Genomic DNA, 24,642 nt, shown 5'->3' on the forward strand with positions numbered 1-24,642 from the left:
AATGTGAGACAGAGACTTTATCCTGAAGCTTGTTTATCGATCACGTTATGTGAAAAAGAACTATACAGAATGGTTCAATTATCGATAATGTTATCGATAATTTGACTATAGAAGAACCAAGTAAGAGCAGATGAAACACTGATTCTCGATCATGTGATCGATAATTTGGTGATCGATCAGGTTATCGATCAGCAGCTTTGATAAGTATCTGCATTAAGACAGTTAACGAATAATATTCGATCATATTATCGATAAATGGTTGATCGATAATGTGATCAATAAATGATGATAGAATCAAAGTGCAGAACAAGTAAAGTGTATTACCATTTATCGGAGTCTTTATCGATAACTGATTTATCGATCATGTGATCGATAAATACACCTCAGATTTGGTTGTCTTATCTATTTTATATTCGATTAATCTACATTATTGATCAAGTGATCGATACTTCACAGTAAACTTCTATAACCTCTATGTTAACAATGATCGATCATTTTATCAATCAGTGGATTATCGAACAGCTTATCGATCAAAATATCAGTTATGTTATTTGTTTACACTGCAATTTATCTGACAGTTTATCGATAAACACTTGATCGATCAGATGATCGATCAACACACTGAACCACTTTTATCTTACTTTGTTATCATCAAAACCATAATCCTAACATTAACTACAGGAAGAATTACTCTTGCCAAGTTGGTTTTAAGTACAGTTCCAATATATTCTATGCAAGTTGCTAAGCTACCGATGAGTATTTGCAATGAAATAGAAAGAATTCAGTGAAAATTTCATTTGCATAATCAAATGCATGACCTGCATATAGATATAATAGCGGAAACCTATTGGTCTTTGCATCCTCTCCTCCAGTCTTCAGCATAATCTTTAATTCCATTCTTTTTGGTTTAATCAATTTTTGTAGATGCTTTTCTGATTTTAATGCAAGCTTTTCTAATTTCAGGCCATGTTAAGGTGCAGTCAACCTATTCCTTGCAGTACCTTCAACAATAATGGTTCAATCTTCGCATACTCGGTACATACTGTTTCCGCACACATTTGCAGCTCTATGAAATAAATTTTGGCATCCTCTTTCGTGTCACACGAAGTACCGTTGAGAATCTTTGATTTATATACCAGCTCACCCTAAAACAAAAAAAAAAGGTTTTAAATTAGTAATGAGAGTGCCTTGAAAATCTCCTCTGCAGAGTATGCTTGAGGGGATGCTAAAATGCTGGAGAATCGTCTGGAATATTGGAATTAAGATAGAAAAAGAAGTAGAAACATGTAGGTATTTTGTAACTCATGTTCAACCAATTTAGAGCATAATCGCTGGAATATTTATGTTTCCATTTGAAACATGTCCTTAGACCATCCTTCATGCCCGTGCAAAAGTTTGTGTACCCATAAATAACCTGTTTGTTTACTAGTTACGTTCTAGATGGTTGTTTGCATACAAAGGGTGTCACATACTGACCTATTAATACGTTTAGCTCTGATAATTGTGTTGTGTGTTCATATAAAGTGAGAAGTAATTGAGATCATTTATCTTCATATTATTTTAGTATGTGAGCTAACATATTTGGCTTAATATTTTGATTTTAAAATAAAATATAAAAAATAATTGGATTTTAATTTAACTTTAGTTTTTAGATGCCGTTAATTTTTTATTTGAATCGATTTTTCATAACGTTACTTGAAAAGTGGTTTAAAAATTAAATAAGGGTATTATTGTCTTGGTAAATGTCGTGCATTTTCTCTTATTTTTCCAAACATAAGGGGGAATAATTTGATCACTCCACTTTTATAGCCCACCGATTTTCTTCCTCCCTAACTTTCTTTCCATCCAAACAAAGAGTAAATGCATTTGCTTGATTCATATCATGCTTTTTTTATTCATAACTACTTGTATTATGCAGATGGTTTTTGTAACATCTCATTTCTTTCCTCTTCCCTTTCTTTGTTTTTTGTTGTTCGTTGCCGCAAAGGAAGAAAAAAGCATTGTTTCACTTGCTCATTCGCCAAGGCGAGTGACCAAAAACTTATAGAATGACAAGAGGAGGCGACATCATTTTTTTATAGGTTAAAATATTGAGGGTTTTGAGTTTTTCTTTACTAGGGTAAAACAAGAGTAGCCTTTTGGGAATTCTAGGAACTCTAAAGGCGACAGTAAGTGATTTGGGTTTCTCTGTTTGGTTCCCATCTCTATGCTCCATCAATCTCTCCTCTCTTAGCTAGGTTGGGTATCTCATTAGAGATCTCCTTTCAGTTGGAATTCTTTGTGAGGTGTTCAAGAAATGTTTATGGGATCTCTACAACAGTTACTAGAGAATCAGATAACTTGAATTCTTACTTATTTCTTCTCCTAGTCCACCATAAGGAGGTTTAGTTAAGTTTCGACCTTATAGGAATAGTTTTGGATAGTATAGAGTAGTAGAAATTGATTAGGGAATTTGGTAAAGATACTTTGGAATGTTAAAACTACCTTGGTGGGATTGTTTGCATGGAAAGAAATAATGTTTGGAACCCAAAGACTGGATAGAGATAAGAAACCATAAATTCGTATTTTGAATTTTTGGATTTCAAACATACTAGTTGGTTTACCATAGCTAAAAGTACATTCACCTTGACAAACAATCCAGAATGACATGATTTTTTATTATGTTTTACGTCATAACCTGAACTGTATGCATAACATGAATATCTATTAATGATGAGAATAAATTAAGGTATGGCATATGAATTGATATCTGATGTGATGACATGTATTAATTTCCATATATGATTGTGTGCTTGTAATATGGATTGAGAATAGTGGATTGATATCTGATGTGATGAGATGTACTAGTGATGAGAATAAATTAAAGTATGGCATATGAATTAATATTTGATGTGTGGTATGCCTCCATAGTGTGCACTATGGTTAGCCCCTTGAGAGGGTAGTACACCTTCATTTGTGACACTCCATAAGTATCTTGGGGAAGTATGCATCAAGGGTAGTATACCTAAGATGATACTGGGTAGTGAACCCACTTGGACAACATACCTTTTTTCTGGAGGAACTCATGGCCCTCATGTGCTCTACTGATTTTTGCCGTTATGTATCACACATGTGAAAAGGTCATAAGAGTCACTAGTCACATGCTTAAGGACGGAGCCTATAGGTTCGAGTTGGCAACTATAAGGAGGATGTGAGGTGAGAATTGATTAGTTAATGATCAATGATGATTTATGGATATTGAATGCATAACTGTGTTGTTTTATACATAGTTATGATATCTATTATGCAATTGTGATTTAACAAATGCTTGTTTGTTAGCTAACCCTGCCTAGTATCTCATAGGAGTGCTAGTATGTGAAATGAGTAGGAGTTTACATTACTAAGATTATAGTCTCACCCAATTACTCATCTACAGGTGAGAGCAGCATAGAAGGGGTGATAGGGAAGGAACCAAAAGTGTGAGACCACCCGCTAAGTGACCGAACTTCATATTTTCTTTTGTGTATGTTTAGTTTCATTATTTACTTGCCACTAGAGTCGGCTATTCATTCATTATTGGACTGTTAGTATTTGACTCATGCAGACTGTTAATTTATGGACTATGTTGATTTCCTTTAAACTTTGAGTTTCCCTCTAACAGCCTAAGGGCTGTGGGATAACATTCTAAACATTGTTGTTATCTTGGAAAAATAAGTGGACCCAACAGTTATGCTACTACCATCATTATTTACTATCATGAATTGTGCAAATTAGGTACAAGGGAGGCTTTTCATAATCATGTTAGGGGTTTAATTGATTTCTAATATGGTTATGTGGGCAAGTAAGTCAGTTCTTTTATATCCGTGATATGTTTTGGAAGACATTGTTTCCTTTTATATCATGGTTATTTCTAAATAAAGAAAATTCTTAGGTTGTTTCTTTTATTTGTCCTGGTAATTAAACGTGATCTTTATAATTATGATAATTAAGTATAGTGAAAGTTGAATTAGGGTGTTACATTTTGGTATTAAAGTCAAGTTCAGCTCTGTGACCCATGCTACTTGTTGATTGTGCATAGCATTCATTTAGGGTAGTAGCCAATAAACATGAACAAACGTAACTTCCCCGTTGACTCCTATTATTTTCTTAACTGTTCAATGTTTTCTTCCTAAACATTTTCTTTTTTGTTGGAGTTTCCTCCTTAGGTGGAGAGGATGGCTAGACCTTAAAAGATCAGCATAGCTAGGAGCCACCCAATAGCCTAGTAGGCCAAGTCTAGTCCAACCTCATCTCTGATTGGTACTAAACTGGACCAGACCTCAAGCTTCCTTCCTTTGCCTGAGGTCCTAACTAGACCAGACCTCGAGTTGATATCTAACCTAGTCCAGTTTGATCCTTGCACAAGCCTAGCATAAGAATATTTGCACTCAATGAAAGTATATGATGTTTAATGAAGTTTTGGTATAAGCTCATGGGTGTTTTTGACCTTAATGCAGAAATGAATAACAATATGAAAAAATTCAAATAGGCTATTAATATCCCTTATAAATAAAAATTAATCTTTAAAAGAAATCTTATACGCAAAATTGGAGGGAGTATAATAGGAAAGGGACGGAGGATTATATGGTAATAGTCAAGTAGGGAGGACTGAGGAGACTGATTGAGCAATACTAAACTAATGTAATTGTACATGTTTTTTTTTTTTTGGTTCTTTCTTTGTCTCATGATGTCAATTATTATTATTTAAAAAATTAAGTTTAATATGTTAGCATTTGAAAAAAAATTCTACATTTGAAATTTTAACTTCAATTTTTAATGAAATTAATGATGTTAGGGTTAGAAAATTGCAAAGACATTGCAAGCTAATAAATTAATCTCATGTTTGTCCCAATGGTTAATATCTTTAAATAAGATAATAAAACATAATTACTTACATGCTTAAAATTTATCTTATAAAAATTATTATGTAGTAATTAATCTTATTATTATAATTAAAAAAAGTTATGTTTGGAATAATAATTAATTTCCGTTAGTGTCATGGCATCGTGTGTCATCATTGTTTGTCCTGGAAGGGGTTTTCATGGAAAAGTCATTCTGATATTGGTATCTCTTTTGTTGGTCAATGTTTTAGAGCCTCTCTATTTTGGATCCATAATTCTAATCTCTTTGAAGTAGCATCAATACCTTCATTAACAATCACTTGTGTTAACAAAAGCTTTATCCATATCCCAGTAGATCCTCCCACTTCAACTAGCATAATATTGCAAGTCTGCTCTTCCTTACTTCATGCCTTTAGTAGCTGTAATGTTAAAGTTGTCTCTGTCTTCTTTTCTTATTTTTTTCCATCATTTTTTTAACAAGCTAACTTTTTGTATTATGTAAAACTCTACTTTTTTTAATACTATCATTTTGTTTTCTTGCCAAAAAAAAAATTAATGCCCTTAAAATAAACAAATATAAAAATACAACCATAAAATAATTTAAGAAAATCAACAACTCATTTTTGTCAAATTCTCATTTGCTGGCAAGGTTCTGCAGTCATGGAATTTATCTAGAAAAACGCACCTCAACTGGGTATCCTTTGCTCTTCAACTGCTTGAGAGCTTTCCCGTTTTGGAAATATAACTACGGGATTTCAGCAATGGATCAGAAACCACATGTCCGCATCATATGGGTTGGAAAAATCTCTCCCGACAACTCAAACCTACATTTGCATCATGACTCTTCGATCATTTGGCAAAAAATACTTGCACTTTTACATGATTTTCAAGTTCTTCCTTTAAAGTTTATTTCCTATAATGTATTTTCTAAGGTTCTAGGCAATAGTTTATGTTCCATTTGTTTTGGTACTTTGTAAGATACAAGGGAAATCTGACTATTTTACTCAAATAAAGATAATCTATGGGAAAATTAGGGGGAAGGATCTAGAAAAATAGTATTTATTAAAAAGGATAATAAAAATCATAATTATCTAGAAGGACCAAATATTAAGATATCAATTTAAAAATACTAAATTAACCCTAACAAAACCTCTTAAATAAATCCTGCCTTAATAATTTTAAAAAGAAAACGAAAACAAGAACTAAAACCAACACCATCCATCATTTCCATTTCCATGGCCTCGTACATCATTTGTTAATTCAACTTCTTTCCCACCCATATTGAGATTTAGCTGATTATATTGAAATTTCTGTTTACAATATTTTTTTGACTTACACACAAATGTTTTCTAAATTCTAACAAAGGTTTGATTACCAATTCACATGAAATATATAAAGATTATCTGGATCTTTTAATTTATTAACATTATATGTAATTTTTATTTTTAAAACTTACATAAAGTTCTTCCAAAATTATATAACTTATTTTTAATCTATGTTGTGTTGATTCTGAAAATAAAATTCTAATTTTTTTTCATAATAGAATAATGTTTGTGTATTTTTTTTTACAATAAATATTTGCGCAAGTTGTACAATTTGAGAGAAATTTTATTTAATCTAGTGAAGCTTAGAAAGTCGCATTAGAATTACTAACAGAATATGGGAGAAAACATGGGAAATGTAGTTAAGGGCAACTTAGTGTTTTTCAAGTTTATACGTTAACATTTGATCTTTTTAGATAATAAATATTTCTCCTCTCATCTTTAATGTAAGGCATATTTCATTAATTTGATTAAATTATCAAAGTTAGATAAGTTAGTTAATTATATAAAATATAACATATTTTTTCTAAAACATCAATGATCATTTTTCTTAATATTCTTCCTCACTCTTCTACTTGATTATAATTGAGAAATTTTCAATGAGAGTAATTTAGAAAAGGCTAACAAATATAGAATAAAAATCAACTCGACATTTAAATTTTACATTAAAAACCAATAAGTATTTACTCTAGATCCTTCTCTGTACTTTTCCCATAATTTACCTTTAAAAATATAACTTATACAAGACTGGAGGGAACTTAAAAGGAAAGGAGGTGGGATTGCATGGTAGCAGGCCAGAGGGAATCCAAGGGAAGACCAAGGAGACAATTTAAACAGAACTAAACCAACATTTGAAATGATTAAATTAATTTTGATTGGTTTTGGTTGTTCGATTGGTTTGATTCTATTTTAAATTATTCTAGCTAAAACTAACAAGTGAATAAGTTTTTTTAAGTTAAACATAATAACGTATCCAAATAATACATTATTTAAAGTTATTTATGAATAATAAAAATTTAACACAAAAGTTTACAGAGCTGGAGAAATACAGAGTAATTTATGCGAATTCCACTTTTTTCATACCTTGGACATAGTCCAGTGAGATAATCTTATTGAATTACAAAGTAATTATACATATAATTTAAAAAGAAAACATTCATCAAATCATTGAACTATATTTGAGAAGGATATATAAGGAATGTGAATTTTTCCCTCTTTTTTTCTCTATATATGGAAAGAAAAGTTGAAAAGAAAATAGACTGAAAATAAAATGGACCCCACACCCATTTTCTTCCACACATTTCTTTTCTTTTCTTCTACTTTTTCTCCCTCATCCAAATAAGGAAAAACTCATTTCTTTTGTCATTTTACTCCTTAGTTTTCTTTCCTCCATCATTTAATCCATCCGAACAAGGGGTGAATCCAATAACCTGTCCATACGGATTCTAGTTCTCCTCCACTATCCATCTCATTCTAATGTAGACTATCAAGTCATCATCAACATAGAATATCTAATTTGCTGCCAATTGCAGAGTCCATAGCCATAGGCAGCACAACTCTATTGCTTATACTCGGTACTGGATATTTCCAGGAAGAAGATCTAATGTATAATGCCCGAGACACCCAGTACGGAAAAGATCAAGCAGCTTCTTCCCCACCTTGACATTAGCCTCTTCTGGACATTCAGCAGAAACCTGAAATGCTTTCTGCAATGCTCCAAACTGTAGAGAAATAAGGGCTTCCATTTCCTCTTCATCATTTGTATTCCCTTCATATGCTGAAATTGTTTCGAAGAGAGTTCACCGAACATCGCGAACTACATGATCCTACAAAACGCCATCTGAGTTTTATACAGTGAAAAGCAAAGACTGTTTGAATAATGACTTTATCCATCAACATTAAGAATTATGACTTATTATTGATGAAGATAATGAAAGGCAATCTGTTATTGATTAGCTCTGCATGGAGGTCTTCACACGCATAGTACATTAACTTTTATTGCACTAGCTGGCTAACATGATATTATAAATTTATCTAACTTCCTTGACAATTATAACATGATAAGGATTAAGGAGATCTCTAACGACTCAAATAATTATGCAAATGGTCATTTAGTAAGGTTCCCCAAGAAAAAGGTGTGTATATTATAACAATATCCGTCTGACTCAAATTTTCACTATCTGATGGTAAATCCTATGGCAGCCTTTTCAGAGGCAACCCAATGACACAAGCTCATCATCACCTTGCTTCCGCCACCATTGTAACAATTATTCTTCTTGTCTCCTGGAGTGGCTTTCTTTGGATCTATATTTACCTCTGCATTTGCCGCATTAAACAATTTTCAGGCATCCTCCATACCATCGTAATTACCTATCTAAGTTGAAAGGCATGAATTTCATTGGTTGTTTGTCCTCTTTTTCTATTGGTGGTCTAGTGTTTTAACAGACTTTGTCAATGTTACTTTTATTTTAGAATAGTTTTTTTTAATTAATCTTTCGGTTGATTCGTAATTTTTTACGAAGAGGTAGGAAGTTATCGATGAGAAGGGGGGGAAAAACAGCGTAATAATGAGGAAAAATAGAAATTTACTTCAAATAGCTTGTACCTGCGTGTGATCTGTATGGCTTTTCCTTCTCTGCTTCATACACATTTCAGAGCTATTCAAAAACTCCATTGTACAGTCAAGAGACAGCTTTTCGTTATCCTTGATTGATAAGTTTGCCCAATTCTTGTATTGCTCACTCCTGTTGAGTATAGCTAAAAAGCATTGAGCAACTTCTCTTGTCGCTATTAAACTATCCCTGATTGCTCCTGCTTAGGGATAAAAAGGAAGAAATGTAAGCACATGAAATAGCCAGATAATCTTAAAATGCTGAGCTATGAAATAATCAGGCCAAAACCTTGAGTAATGTGTTTGCAATATGCTAGTGCATTGCCTTTAGTAACAGTCATTTCTATCATGTACCACTGCATTTAATTTGGCAAAGGCGGGTTCCTTTGACTTCTCAATTTTGTTTAGTTCATGACATACTTAAATGGTCCTTCCACTAAATACAAATTAAGTGACGTGGTCAAAGGGAATAAGTGATGTGACCATTAAATTTTTGAGTGTTTTCTCACCTGCGTTTTAATATTACAGGGGAGAGTTTCAATGGGAGCTTACATGTTTGACATCACAACGTCAGAACTCAGGAAAATCAGAGACACAGACTTGCCCATATGAGAGCCCACTAAGAAAAACCAGTGGTACTCATTGAAGCCAATTTAGCTGTCCTACTCTTACGCGACAAGAAAGGCATTGAAAATCTCTCGGTCATATGGGTTGCGATGGAAAGAATAATTTTACAGAGGCACATCATAGGTTGACATGGCCTGTGGCTGGGTATGTCACCACAAACACACGGCATGCCACGAATCATCTGTGCTAAAGCCAATGTGCTACCTTTGGCTCCTAGAGTCTTCATAAAGCTAGTACTTAATAACACGAGGAAACTGAAACATACACCAAATTTGAATAGTAAAGCGGTGGTCCTACGCACAGTTAGCAGCCACATAATCCATTTTTTCAGGCCACATTAACTGTCCCATTACTGTCTGTCAATGAGTTCAAAGCAAGAACTGCCAGAGAACAAAAACAATCTTTGGAGAAGTTAAATACAACATCTATGTTTAGGGGACCATATTGACGATATGTATATTTGGAGGACCAAAAAGTCACTCCTGTAAGAAAATCACAGTGACAGCCATTAAACCACACTAAACTCGGGATAGAAGGAAACTTAGTGAAATATACCTGTTAAAATTAATTTAGAGCAAGCATCAACATCAGGAATTTCAGGGGCTACAACACCTGGAGTGTCCAGTACATAAATATTGGGATGGCTAGCAATCTGAATGGAAAAATTTTAGTGAGTGGAAATGAAATCACAGAAGAGATAGTATGCCTGGACATATGATAATTGATAAATGTTAGAAATAGTGTAAAATATGTAATTCTATAGAGGGTTTTTCGTCCTTCGTTGTATTTTTACTTCCTGAAATAGCCCACCTATATCCTTATTTGTAATTTTAATTCCTAAAATAGCCTCCCTTGTATATACCCTACAATACGCCTCACTTCAATTCCATGTCAAATAACACATTTTACTAATCTAAATATTAGAAAATGACCAAATAAAAAATATGAACAAGAAAATTCAAACTTAAATTCAATGATACAACAGCTTAAGTGGGATCATCAGGCATCTATAAGAAAGGCAGTCAGAGACACATGATTTTCATTGAACTTTCACGGTAGTGATGAACAATTCAGATTCTTTTAACAACACAACAGGATGAACTTGAAATTTGATTTATCCATGAGACGTGTTGTTCATAATTTTCCTAAAACTTCAAGAAAGCACAAGTCAGTGAAAATAAAGGGCCCACCTTAAAACTTCGTATATCTCTGGTCTCCCCTGGTTCTGGACTCACAATTGCGTGTTTCAATTTTCCCTTCTCTGAAAAACAACAGACACAGAATACAAAGAAAACCAATCAGATAAATTACAAATTTCTGAAATACATGCATCCACCAGGTTACACAAAATTTTAGCATATCATATGCTGCTTGTAAGCATTGTAAGGAAATTTTAGCTACCTGCAGCACTAATTCTGCCAATTTGATGCAATGAGTTAACAAGTGCTGACTGGCCAACATTCGGAATACCAACAAGCATTACCGTTGCGGTATGATCAGTCTTCTTCAATTCTCTTACTTGGTTTTGAATTGGGCTTAAAAACTGTCTGAAACCAAGAGTCCTTAAATTACTTCATGTTCACGATCAACGCGCATCAATTACGAGAATTATAGTTGTCCAGATATAAGAAATAGGAAAAAGGTCAGATTTGCTTCATGATTTTCAGTGTCACTGTTCCCTTTGTAGCCATTTCCATTACCATATTTCGAAAATGTCTAAGCACCCAAGATACTCATTATGCCAGATCAACCTATCCCCTCACCACCTGAAACCTTATTTGTAACCACATCATTTCTGAGACAATAAAATAGAGACTTGAAAATTAATTTCAGTTGATCAAGTTCTCCTTTTTTGCCTTCCCCAAACTTGTCTCCATTTTATGATTAATCAATCAATCATCTTGTTAATTCTATACTTTAGAATAACAGATTTAAATTATTTTCACCTTGTCTTTATTTTAGGACACATACGTCCAAGGGGGGGAAAAATACAATTAGTGTCAGCAAAAACAATTTTGCAAAAGCAAAGTAGTTATTTTAATTAACCCAACCCTTCCTTTAAACAAAACTATTATATCACTACATATATTTAATTGAAATAAATAGTTTAAAAACTAATGATTCAGGTCAACAAGACTGTCCCTGCCACTATATAGCAACACGGAATGTTGGGAAAACATGCCTCCTAAAGTGAAACGGAGCAGAGGAAAACTCCAAAAGAATTAATGAAGGGATAAGAGGGGAAAAAGAAAAGAAAATAATAGCAACAGCATTACAGCAGAAAATTAAATCGTTCTTGAAATTTGTAGCTGATTGTTATTTAGATTGCACATTAAAGTTTCATCAGATTAACAACTTTCAGTCTGTCACCATGAATGTTCTTTGCATTACAGTCCCTAGATATATGCAACGAGATAATTCTTGAACGTTAACTGATGGATTCACAGAAAAGGATCTAACTGTTTACCTTCTTGATGTTCTCCTTGTTATGAGAATTGACTCCACAAGAGATCAAGTTTCTTTCCCTAAAATATTTCACCCATTCCTACTCACAAGGCGAATCACGAAATTATTTTAAACGGGAACAAAAGGAGGAAGAAAGAAGCCCAAATGAATATATCTTCGCTAGAAGATATTTCACGTATGAGAAAAAAGTCCCACTCTTTAAGTTCTATAACTATAAAAGATCAGCACTGAATAAACAAACATGTAAGAGTAATTTGACAAGAATTTTAAGAAGACCAAAGATAAAGGAAGAAGTGATACAGGGGTCAATAATAATAAGCTAGCAATCTACAGACAAAGCCCAAAACAAAAAAATCATAATCATAACAAACTGAAAAGAAAAGAAAAGAAAGACATAAATATCCCTCTGCATGTCTACCAAGGACACCACCAACGCCATAGCATATAGTAAACATCAAAATAGGCCAGAACAACCATCTTGCCTAATATCAAAGACTAGGAAGAGAACTTTCCCTTAAATTTTCAAGCATTACAATCCAACGTAGGCAGCAAGGAATAACATGCAAAGTATGCGTACCTCATCCCACTCACATGGTGAAATGGTGGGAGGATAACAAAAGAAAACTTGAAAGCCATTTCAGTTATCTACCAAATGCAAAAGCCATACCAGCAAAAATAATGGTAAGTTAACAAAGGTGTCAAATGAAATTTTTGAAGCATTACCTGGATTTAAGCCCTAGGCTGCTGATTGACAACAGGAACACAACCCAAAATGAATAAAATATACATAATGAAAAACAATTACCCATTACTGTTCACGGAAGGTGTTGATGATGTACATAGTTATGATTATTGTAATATATAGTAGCATATCTCATGATAGATTGTAAACGCACATTGATCTTTACCCCCGATGTGCTTGTCATTATGGTTTTACAAATGTGCTAAGATATTGAGAGGGAATCCATCCTAACCACAACCTACCTTATGAATTGAATTCCCTCAAGAACTCTTAAGGATTTGATTCTCCATGCCTTTTCTATACCGCTTAAAACTCATATTTAGGGAGAGAATCCAACCGTTAAAGAGGAAAGATGAAAGTTTAGGGTCCATAATCACCAACACCTAAGCCTATGTGAATCCCAACCTATGACCAAACTAGAGGTAACCTAAGACATTAACCAGAGAGATTGACAAGCAGCTTAAGATCTATCCAAGGCATAATTACCAAGTTAACAGGCAGTGCACAAAGTAACTGGGGGAGCACTGACAAGCAAACTTGAGCCCAGCTCCAATGTAAAAGCACACAGTTGTCATGGTGACACAATTTTCAGGTACACAGGGCATTAACTGAAGAGATTGACGAGCAGCTTAAGATGCACTCACAGCATAATAAACAAGCTAACTGGGTGTGGACAACATAACCAGTAGAGCATTGCCAATCAAACCTGAGTCCAACTCCAATAGAAGGCACAAATAGTAGTCACAGTGATGCAATTTAGGAATATCGTGATGAATTAAGTTTATCTATCAACATCATTTTTAATTATTTTCCTTCATAGATTGCATTTTCTTCATTCTTTTCCTACTCAAATACAACTGAATGCATCCAACAGAAGAATAATTTCAGTATAGCCCATGAAAATCCAAATGCCAAAGTGAATGAAGCAAGAGGCTTCGGTCACCTGTAATTTTGATCGATCAGCAAGATCCATTTTGTTCAGCACTATTATGTGTCTTGAGGAAGTTGGGTAGCTTCTCAATATCTCGTATTCTGAAGATGATGGAATCTAAAATAAGAGATATAAATAACAATAAGGTTAAAAAGTGAAAACAATAATTTAAAAAATATTGCCAATTTTATGCCTCTCTTACAGTAATCTAAGAAACCAGGGAAAAGGAATTTGGAGAGAGAGAAAAAATCCTTAAAAAAAATTGCCATCAAAGCAGGAATTTTGTCCTCATTTAGCACACAATTAAAAGAAGAAAGAAAATATTTTTTTCAATTTCCATTTCTATTAAAGTTATATCCCACTCATTAAAAAAAGTATTAAAAAGAAAACCCAAAAAAAAGCACATTTCTCGTTACTCCAGCAAAGCATTATTGTAATCAACTCTGCCAAATTCTAAAATTAAAAAAAAAATTAACAATTTTGAAAAAGTATAAACTATAGACTTTTTTTTTTGGGGGGGGGGGATAAAACGGACAAAAACTCAAGTAAATGAGGTTAGATCTCAAGCACTTGAAATAATAGAATTTTCGGTAGGCAGAGAGCATAATAACAGTAGAATACCCTTGCATCTCTCAGTTCCACGATAAGATCAACCAATGGGATCCTCTCTAAGATGGCACGAGAAGCAGCAGCCATATGGGGACTATACCATATTCCTTGTGTTCTTTTGTTCCATTTTAGATACTTCATTGCTGTGCCCATGACTGCAAGGTTCGGATTTCCGTTTGCAGTGAAACAGCAAGGTTCGGATTTCCGTCTGCAAAGACAGAGAGCAACCAGGTAGCAACCTTAGGGTGAATTCTGAGCCGCCGTCGACAACTTGCTGGGGTGAGGACGGATCTGGGAGGCTTTGTTCATTCTAGATCATCTTCTTCATCATCCACATCGAAGAGCCAGAGGAGGCGACCATGGAGAAGGGAGGAGAAAGAGCGAAGAGAGAGGTAAGGTTTTGTCGGGGGAGAAAATTAAAAATACTTTAACGTGGGAAAATGAAGATAAAGAAGTCTAAAATTCAATCTAAAAAGTGGGAAATAATAAAAAAATATTATTTCTAAATTAGAATTTTGAAATTAAGGAGAAATGGAAAAAAATATTTTTTTATCTTTTTTAAATGGTTTGACCCCTTGTTAGTACAAACAGAAACAAACCAGGTCAGGCTTTCCCTTTAACAGGCAAGGTTTGTCTTGTAACAAACCAACTTGAACATGGCCTATGACCTGTTAAAGGCTTTCTTTTCAGCCTAAGTTTGACTTGTATAAAGGTCTGGTCTAACCTGAAACGTGTCAAAAGGCCTATATTTTTTTAAAAAAACTATAAACAAGCTAACATCCCTAGGCTAAAAATAGGCTTTTACAAAAAAATAGACCTAAGCCTTTAAACAGGTCGAAAAAAGGCCATATATGTATAAATAAATGCAAAATTATAATAACCCCATCCAAAATTATCTAAAATGCAACACACAATCTAATATAATCTAATTAATCAGCAAGATAATACTGAATGCAACAATGAAACAAGTTTCCATTACAATTACAATAATTTTGACCAAACAAAAGTATAGCCGTCCGCCACAGATCATCAAATTTTCGACATAGTTTCTTCTTGTTCGAACACCTTGATAAACTAAAGGGTTTGGTGAATAATGAGGTAATTTCTTTGTTGTTAGCTGTTATTCCTCCAATGGCTAATTTTGGCAATGATGTTATGGTGTGGAGTGAAACAAGTCATGGTCATTTTTCTATAAGAAGTGCTTATAATATGATTGAAAAAAATAACCCAATTTTTTATAATGCTACCTACAACCTTTTATGGAAGTGGAATGGAGCTAAGAGAATTAGATTTTTTATGTGGTTAGTGTTTCATAATCGGCTGCCTACTAATCTGTGGAGGAGCAAGTGGTTACAATGTTCTGCTAATTGTGATTGGTGCCAAAATGAGGTTGAAAATACTCTCCATGTTTTAAGAGATTGTAGTTATGCAAGAAAACTATGGCTTGCTATATTAAAACCTACTGCCCATCAACGATTTTTTTCGGCTACTCTTACTGATTGGGTTGCTATGAATCTAAGAAATAACTTTGGCAATGGTCTGGACGTAGAATGGAATATTATGTGGGGAGTAGCCATATGGAAGCTTTGGCAGTGGAGGAATGAATTTATTTTCAACAGTGCTTTTTGTAAGCCACTCAATCCTGCTTTGTTTGTTCTCAATATGTGGTCCTCCTTTGCTGGTAAAAGAGTCGTCGAGAATCAGCCTAGTATTAACACCCCCAATAAGATACATTGGCAGCCGCCGCCGCCCACACTTTTCAAGCTAAACTTTGACAGTGCGAAGTCCAATTCATCTCAGTTGGCAGCTTGTGGGGGCCTTATCCGAGATCATGATGGCACTTGGATTGTGGGATTTTCTTGTTATCTTGGTGTCTGTTCTCCCCACGAAGCTGAGGAATGGGGAATGTTAAAGGGTCTCAATCTAGCAATTCAAATGGGATTCAACAATCTTGTAGTGGAATCTGATAACCAGAATTTAATTCACTCCCTCACCAATTGGAGTTCTCACTCTACAACTTGCTCGACAACTTTGCTAGAGGTAAAGAGGTTGCTTTCTTTACTGACAGAAGTTCATCTTCAGTATGCTCCTAGGAAGTGTAATATCATTGCAGATGCTCTGGCAAAGATAGGGTTTACTAGCACGGCCATCTATGACACAGCTTCTCCTAACTTGAGGACTCTAGTGCAGAAAGATTTATTGGGATTTCAATCCCCTACTAGTTAATTTTCTCTTTTAGGCTTTTTGCCTTCTTGTATACCAAAAAAGAAAAAAAAAAAACGCAATGGTGTAGTGGTGAGATCACTGCCTCCTTGGCTATTGGGCTCACGACATGGTTTTGATATAATTGAACCCAAATAAAAAATGCATAACAAGTCCAAGCCTGTCCTGACAGGCTTTATAAGTTTTTTATAAAACCTGAGCTTGGCCTGTTAAGCAAAATAAGCCCTCAAAAAGGCCTGAGTCAAGTTAGAGGCCCTAATGATCAGGCTAAAAATAGAACAGATTAGAAGCTCCCGACAAGTCGTTTGGCCTGTTTCTACCCTTACTTGCCAGCGACAGCCACTGATGGTGGCTACAAGCTCCTCCTTGATCACTTGGCCCCAAAAAAAAAAAAAGTCATCATTGGGTCACAATGAATTATTAACTTTATAATACAAAAAGTATATATGTATGTGTAAGTTTAGTTTTCTTTCTGTGGCTCTGATCTATGATAACAATTTATCTGAGAATAAAATGTCTTGTAAAATGACAAATCTAAATTTGAGATTAATAATATGTTTTTTCCTTATATATAACACAAAATAACATGTGTATTAATTAAAAATGATAACAATTTATCTAAAAAATGACAAGTTTTGGTTATGAAATGACAAGTATGTACTTAGGATTGACAATACAATTTTTTTTTTGTGAATTAACAATGCAAATTTTAATTGATTCAAAAGTTTAGACTTGTTAAGTCTACACTTATGATATTGTTAATCTCAAGTCTAGACTTATCATTTCACAATCAAAACTTATCATTCTCAAATAAATTATTGCCATCTTTAATTAATTCACATGTTATTTCAGGTTATGTATATATCAAAGAAAAACACCTTGTTCATTCCAAGTCTAGATGTGTCATTTAACAATTAAGACTTGTCGTTCCCAAATAAATTGTTTTCATTTTTAATTGATGCACACCTTATTTCCTGTTATGTATCAAGAAAAAATACATTGTTAATCTCAAATTTAAACTTATCATTTCCTAATCAAGACATGCCATTCTTAGATAAATTGTCATCATTTTTAATTAATGCATATGTTATTTTATATTATGTATCAAGAAAAAACACATTGTTAATCTCAAGTTTAGATTTATCGTTTCATACTCAAGACATGTTATTTTCAGATAAATTGTTATCATTTTTTATTAATGCATATGCTATTTCCTATTATATATATAAAAAAAGTTTCGTTAATATTAAATTTAGATTTGTTATTTCCCAATTAAGACTTGTCATTCTGAGATAAATTGCCGTCATAGGCTGAAGTCAAAGTAAAAGAGTCAACTTATATTTTTTTCTGCATTATGAGTTTAACAATTATTGGTGGCTCAATAGTCACCCTTTTTTTTTTTTGTTGGCCAAAATGATTAAGAGTAGTGGGATCAAATCCTATCCCTTCCACTTTCCTTTAAATAATTTCTCACATGGCAAAATAGAAATCTGTCACCGAAAAAAATCGATTGGCAACCAACACACCGGTGGCCACAACCAGCGACTGGTGGCAAGGGGTTGAACTTTTTTATTTAAAAAAAATAAAGGGGCATTTTTGTCATTTTTTCTGAATTTCAAAATTTCAATTTGAGAATAACTTCCATCTCTATCATTTTCAATTCTTAGCTTCCTAAATTGGAATATCCTAATTTCAGCCTTCTTTATTTGTCATTTTTCTATCTACCTATTGATGATAAGGAAGGCGTCCTGTAGAGCTATATAGAAGTTTGTCAAATGATACAGCGAGGAAGGAGATGAATAAACTAATTTTTTAATCATTTGTTGATAATATTATCCCCGATTTTTAATATAAGAACTAATTGACTAATTTGAGTAAATCAAAAAAGTTTGTTAAGTTAGTTATTTATAATAATTAAGTGTTGTCTTTCTTATAATTCTCTTGCTAATTATATGTATTAACTAGAACTATACCATTTGATGGAATTTTAATTTGTGTAACTGTAAGTACTACAAGGACTATTTTAAAAAATAGATATATACAAAAGACAAAATATATTAGAGTCTTGTATTTAAGATTAAATTAAAAGTCAAATTAACTCTTATATTAAAAATAGGAGGAAGTATATCCTCTCTTTTCCAATTTAGTAAATTATAGTAGTATTATATTTATTTTTAACTACCCATTACAGTCTTCCCATTTTTTTCATAAATATTTGGATTTGCCTAATTTTTAATCATTTTTTTAAATAATTTGTACTGTCTTTTGCAATTAAATAAATGAAATATTACATGTTTGTTAACTATAAGGTCAGTTTCTCCATGTATTTTGCTCGAATTTAATAACTGTATAGTGTGTTTTCCATTTTTTACCGGATATGATAATGTAATTATTCTTTCATCTTATTTTGTTGTTATTGTTAGCTCATATATATCATTTTTCCCCAATTAAATAAATATTAAGATATAGGTTTCGTATTTGTTTTTAAAAAAAAAAAAAGAGGCAATATGATTATAAATGTTTTTGAACGTTACCATAAGGTCAGTGTTGTACAAATGACCAGGGTTGTGGTTACGCCTGCAAAAATTTCGGTTCGGCATTTGGGGAGCCAATGATAGGCGAACACATGTGGTGATCATAAGGGAGTTCTCTCGAGATTGTGACGGTTTCAAATGATGGGGAATCGTTGTGCATGAATGTATAGTTTGAAATCCCTGCTATTAATTTCTTTAGCACGATTACCCGATTAAGTTTTCCAACCTTCAGCAAGTGTAATTTTTGTGGTAAAAAGGCATTTCTCTAAATCTACACCTCTTATCTCCATTTTCTCTCTGCTTCTCCCTAAAGCCTCCAAAAAAGCTTGCATGCCAGTTGGGCTACTTTGACTTTTGCATTCTTTGTTACTAGGCGTTAGGGTTGAGTAAGAGAGGATGTTCATGACTGGGACTCTAATAGTTTCGCCACGATGTGAATGCTAGCAATGGCACCCAACAATGTGAATTCTCCACGGTAATTCTAACAAATTTCAGTATATATTCAATGTTAGTTTTAGTTTTCAATCACTGAATCCGTCAAGAGTTCAGAGACATTGGAGGCAATGGCCATTTGTGGCACTGGACCTCAACAACTTCATGCCTCTCGCGCCTTCTCTAGCTCCCTCAATCTTGCTCATGACTCTGGCTACTTCTCCCTCCCTCTTGGTCATGCTTATTACAAAGTTTGAAGATCATCGTCAACTTCCACTGGCACGGCATCTGTGGTGACCATGGCTGACATGAAATTTTCGAGCTTTGTTAACAAACACCTCTTATTTGCAGAGTAATTATCTTTTCCAATTTATAATGATCTTTTTCTATCTGTTGTCTATTTTAAATTTCATCCTAATTTTTCCTCATTCATCTATTTTAAATGTTTTAATTTTTTTTAAGCTTTATATTCTTAGTAACTTTTGCTGCTTTTAATTTTTACAGGCTTGATTAATTTGAATTGGTTTGTTTGTGAATGCTTGATTAAATGGGCTTTGATGTGTGGCTTTGGATTTTTAGAATGCTTAAATGTGAATGAGACGCTGATATTTGTTTATTTCCCCCTAATTTTTATCTTTACAATCCCTGTTTCTCATCATTTCTTTTTGCTTCCACCTGTAGAGACCCGACGTCACATTCCACATTTTAAGCTACTAAAAAAAATTTTAAAATTGACTAAGGACCAGATAAGATAACGGAAGTATAGACGAGACAACTTTTGAGATAAAATTCTAAGAAATATATTGTTATAAATTGATGAACTTTTCCTGGATCTTGCTACTCTTTCTTTATCTTCGTAAACTTTAACAAGCTTGATTGATATTAAAAAGGTCCCATATGATTTCAAATACTGATTCAATTGTGCCGAACTCACACGTTATGTTTGTGTTCATTGCATTTGCTTTTGGACAACTTTAACGCCTTGATAATGGAACTTTTTGAATTCTTTCTTATTTTTTAGAACAGTTAAAAAAGTTATTACATTTTACGAAAGGAAAAGTCTTTATCAAATATTAAAAAGAAGTTGCGAAGTTGTGCTCTTTGCTATCAAATTAAAAGAACCAACGTGTAGACGCACCACATATTGTTTAGCCACACAATAATGATAACTTAATGACTCTCTGCCCCTGCACTCATTTGATTATCACAGTTGCATTAAGTAAATTTGTGTAGTTAATAGGATCCTTCGAAAAAATAATCACAAATTTGTGAGACAAAATAAATTATGATCTTATATTCAGAATTAAAACAAACGTTTTAACTAACTCTTATATTTAGCATCGAATGTACTCCCTCCGATCTATAATATAAGACATTTATAAGCTATATTGGTCTCAAATGATGATCATTTCCCAGATTGTTAAGTGCAACAAAGTGATTAGCAGAATTTTGATATGTTCCTGCTCATTAGTGACCAAGAGCTTGCCTTCATTATCATATATGTACATATATAAAACTTAATATCTACACTTGCATAACATCCTTGAAATTTAGCAGAAACACTTGTAGAACTTGCGCTATTCCTCAATCGCATCTAGAGATTATTTAATACTAAATAACAAGTAATTCTTCATTCTAAACACTTTTTTAATGAGTTTTTTTAATCTCAATCCCAATTCCACTACCAGAAAAAAAAGCTTTTCACGGCGGTTAAAAGTGGCTTTTCATGGCGATTTTGAAGGCGAAGTTGATAAAGGCGACGTTGAAAGGTAAAGAAAACACAGCGATTCAAAACCGCCGTGGAATATTCTTTGAACGGTGGTTATATATATAACCGCCGTTAAAAATAAATTTTTTTTTAAAATTCTACTTGATTTTCATTTTTACCACCCTGCAGTTTACAATTCCAAATAAATTGTAGGCAGTGCAGATCACGCAGAACAAGATCAATTTAGCTAGTTGATATATATGCAGCATTGAAATTTCTTTTACACAATTCGAAAATAGGGAACCGGCCAATATAATAGAACTAGGTGGTTAATTAAGACCAAGGAACACGTATTGGCTAGGTCCAACAATTCTGAAATAGAAGTAACTACTTCTCTGTACAATGGAAATCATGAACATGTACATATAAGAGGGAACTGAGAGAAAACATCTAACAATGAATTTTTTGAGAAATAACCTATCTATTTGAAAGCTAAATTTCAATTTTTTCTACCAATGTTGTTGACAAAGTGTCCCTCATCAAGTTGATGTCATCCATGAGATATGGCGTAATATTTTGAAATATCTGTTAATAAAAAATAACATAGTAAACTTAGTCAAAAATATGAAATGAATTGAAGAACGTCATGCAACGTAACTCATCTTTACCTCATCTAATTTCTCAGTCGTTCCTATCTCAATTATGTCATTCATGTAGCGAATGACATAATATCCACACTCAACATGTCCTTGTTGACAACGGTACTAAAAAAATAAGATATAAAATTTAAATATTAGACATTATTGATTATAAACATTAACTTTAATTCATCCAAAATGTTTAAAAGTTAGTTCAAAACAACATATACCTTTGGAAGAATCCATTTTGGTGCTTGTCTATTTTGTTTAATCGCCACAACATTAAAAGTATGAAAAGCCCTACCAACATTATAAGAGAAAATAATATTAGAGCATGCTTGTATAAACTTCACAAGTAATAAATATATAAATAAAAACTAACGTGTCGATGACATCTTTGGTTTCTTCGGATGGACTTCCACAGAGTGAATCGAACCAGTAAACTTTGTTGTCAAAAGGGCACAAACAATTAGAGTCCAATGATAACTGCAAAAGGCAAACCATGTTAATTATAACCCGACACATACAGCTTGTATATCTCAAATACAATAATACACTTACCCTTCCACGTAAGGTGCAAAATATAGTAGCTTTCTGGTCTGAGTCATTGTGGTCATAATGTAGATTGACCTTGCTTCCACAGTATTAAATTCTTTCTGCACCCTTTGAGGACCCATAAAGCCATATGTTCCTTCAAGTCCTCCGTTTCGATAGATTTGATTAAAGTGCCTGTTGTTCAAGTAAAAAACATTAGGACATACATGAAGTATAATATGTAATAAGAAAATAATATTGTAACTTACAAAATAGCGAGCTGCATGAAAGCTATATCAAGCTCCTCAAAGTTGAGGAATTGAACGAGGTCCCTCTTGTCAATGGTGAAGTCGTATGTTATATCTGAACCCACAACCCCCAACGGCATCTTGAAAGTCACAGGCTTATCCATGTTTGGCACCATGGAATGAAGAACCTCCAAACTGGAATACATAAGCGCAACATCACTAGGAAGAGGCAAGAGTACAGGATCAGATGATGCGCTCGTTGTGGCCTTCTTTGCTGCCGCCTTCTTCACCATTGGCTTTGCAATAAGTCTCTTTGGCCACAAAATGAAATGTCCTTTAGCTTGGGCCAAGAGTCGAACCTCATTAGTAGGATTGGGCACTGGTGTACCCCCTGACCACGAACAATCCTCTCCACTGTCACCCTTGCTTGATTGCTCGGAATTTTGTTGCCGTGAATCGTTGTGCCCATGAATGCTCGACCACTAGCAACATGAACAGGTGAATTTTCATAATCCACATAGAGAGAACACGGCATCCCATTGTCTTCGACAGGGTCAGGGCTAGGGTCAGGGTCAGACAATGTCAGTGGCTATGTCTGATTATTACTGCCCTTCCCACTTTTTATCACAGGTGAACCCTGAAACATAATATGAAATTAGTTAAGAAACATTAAATAAGTTTAAATGGATCAAATGAATCTTTAGAAGATTTAAAAAGATGTGTGATTATTACCTGGGAAGGTTCAGATACTCGGGGCATCTGGAATCCACTCGTACCCATCATCATCAGAGTCTGTTGAAACTTGGCATCGAATTCGTCACGTATCTTTTGCATCTCTGCCATGTGTTGTTGACTTAGTTCAGCTCGAACTCTCTCTGTTTCTTCCTGTAGTCGTTGGTCGAGCTCCTCTTTAGATATCATGTTAGCAGAGGATGATCTAGTGCTTCTTCGTGAAGCAAAGCCAAAAAATTCTTTAATACCAATCCCTTTAGAGGTCCCTCGGACTCTTCCTGGATGGTCAGCCTTTCCAATAGCAGTGGCCAAGATATCCATCCGTCCTTGAGGGATGAATGTACCTTGAGATAATTGCTCCTCAAGTGTATCCTATATCATTAAAACAACAAATTCAATTTAAGATAATTGAAAAAAACAATTAATGAAGCATAATTCTTAAATATTACTTACAATCCTCTCAGCAACAGTAGCAGACTGTGGAGTAATGTATTGACCCTTTTTAATCCTCGCCGCCTTCCATTTTTCTTGGCGAGAAGGACGCTCAATAGATGGCATGTAGCCAGTAGGATCTGAAGCAGCAGCCATCTGTGCATTCTTCAGTCGTTCCTCCATCATACTTCTTTCCAACCCATCATACCCTGCACGAGACATGGTATGTGGGTATACATTCTGCTCAGATATTTGTTTGTTCTTCTGACTCAATGCCTATGACAATGAAACCAAATCAACAAAATTAGTTTAGTTAAATAAAATATGACCTGATTAAAAATTAAGTTTGAAGAAACCAAACCTGAAATGCAGGGTCTTCACGTTGCTTCACAAAATTCTCCCATGTCTCTTTACTAATAAATGAATATCGTTCCTTAGGATGCTCACCCTTTCTTTTTCCATTAATATAATGTGTTGTAAGCATGGACTTAAAATCCCTCCACCGTTCAGCAATTTGCTTCAACAGACGGTCTCTCATTTGTTTAGTGGCAGGAATATCAAATGTTAGCTGCATGCAATACAATAATAGCATAGAGTTATAAAGTAAATAAGCAACTATAATTAAATGGGTGAAGGACATTTCTTATTCCAATTTCGACTAAGTCTCGTCTTGTATTGATTCCATCTTTAGTCTTTCCACTTATATGCAAAAGTGTACCAACAAGGCTCTCACATACATTCTTCTCCACATGCATCACATCAAGACTATGCCTCACATCAAGACTTTGCCAATATGGAAGATCAAAAAAGACAGATCTTTTTTTCCATATATTTCTCTCACCGGCAATCTTCTTCTTCTTCTTCTTACCGAAGACCACATTAATTCCCTCCACGTGCTGATAAACTTCTTCTCCAGTTAATGGTCTTGGAGCCATTTCATATTCTTGTGAGCCATTAAATGCCTTTTTCAATCTATGGTAAGGGTGATACCGAC

The 24,642-nt window shown here is 33.9% G+C and overlaps 1 pseudogene; it reads right to left on the reverse strand.

The window, feature by feature from the left end:
- Nucleotides 1-7,253: 7,253 nt before the first annotated feature.
- Nucleotides 7,254-14,354, reverse strand: LOC114756050 (DAR GTPase 2, mitochondrial-like; annotated as a pseudogene).
- Between the last annotated feature and the right edge of the window lie 10,288 nt (nucleotides 14,355-24,642).

Source organism: Neltuma alba, unplaced genomic scaffold (assembly GCF_004799145.2).
Source record: "Neltuma alba isolate B1F8T4 unplaced genomic scaffold, ASM479914v2 tig00010370_pilon, whole genome shotgun sequence".
In the NCBI taxonomy this organism is placed as follows: Eukaryota; Viridiplantae; Streptophyta; class Magnoliopsida; order Fabales; family Fabaceae; genus Neltuma; species Neltuma alba.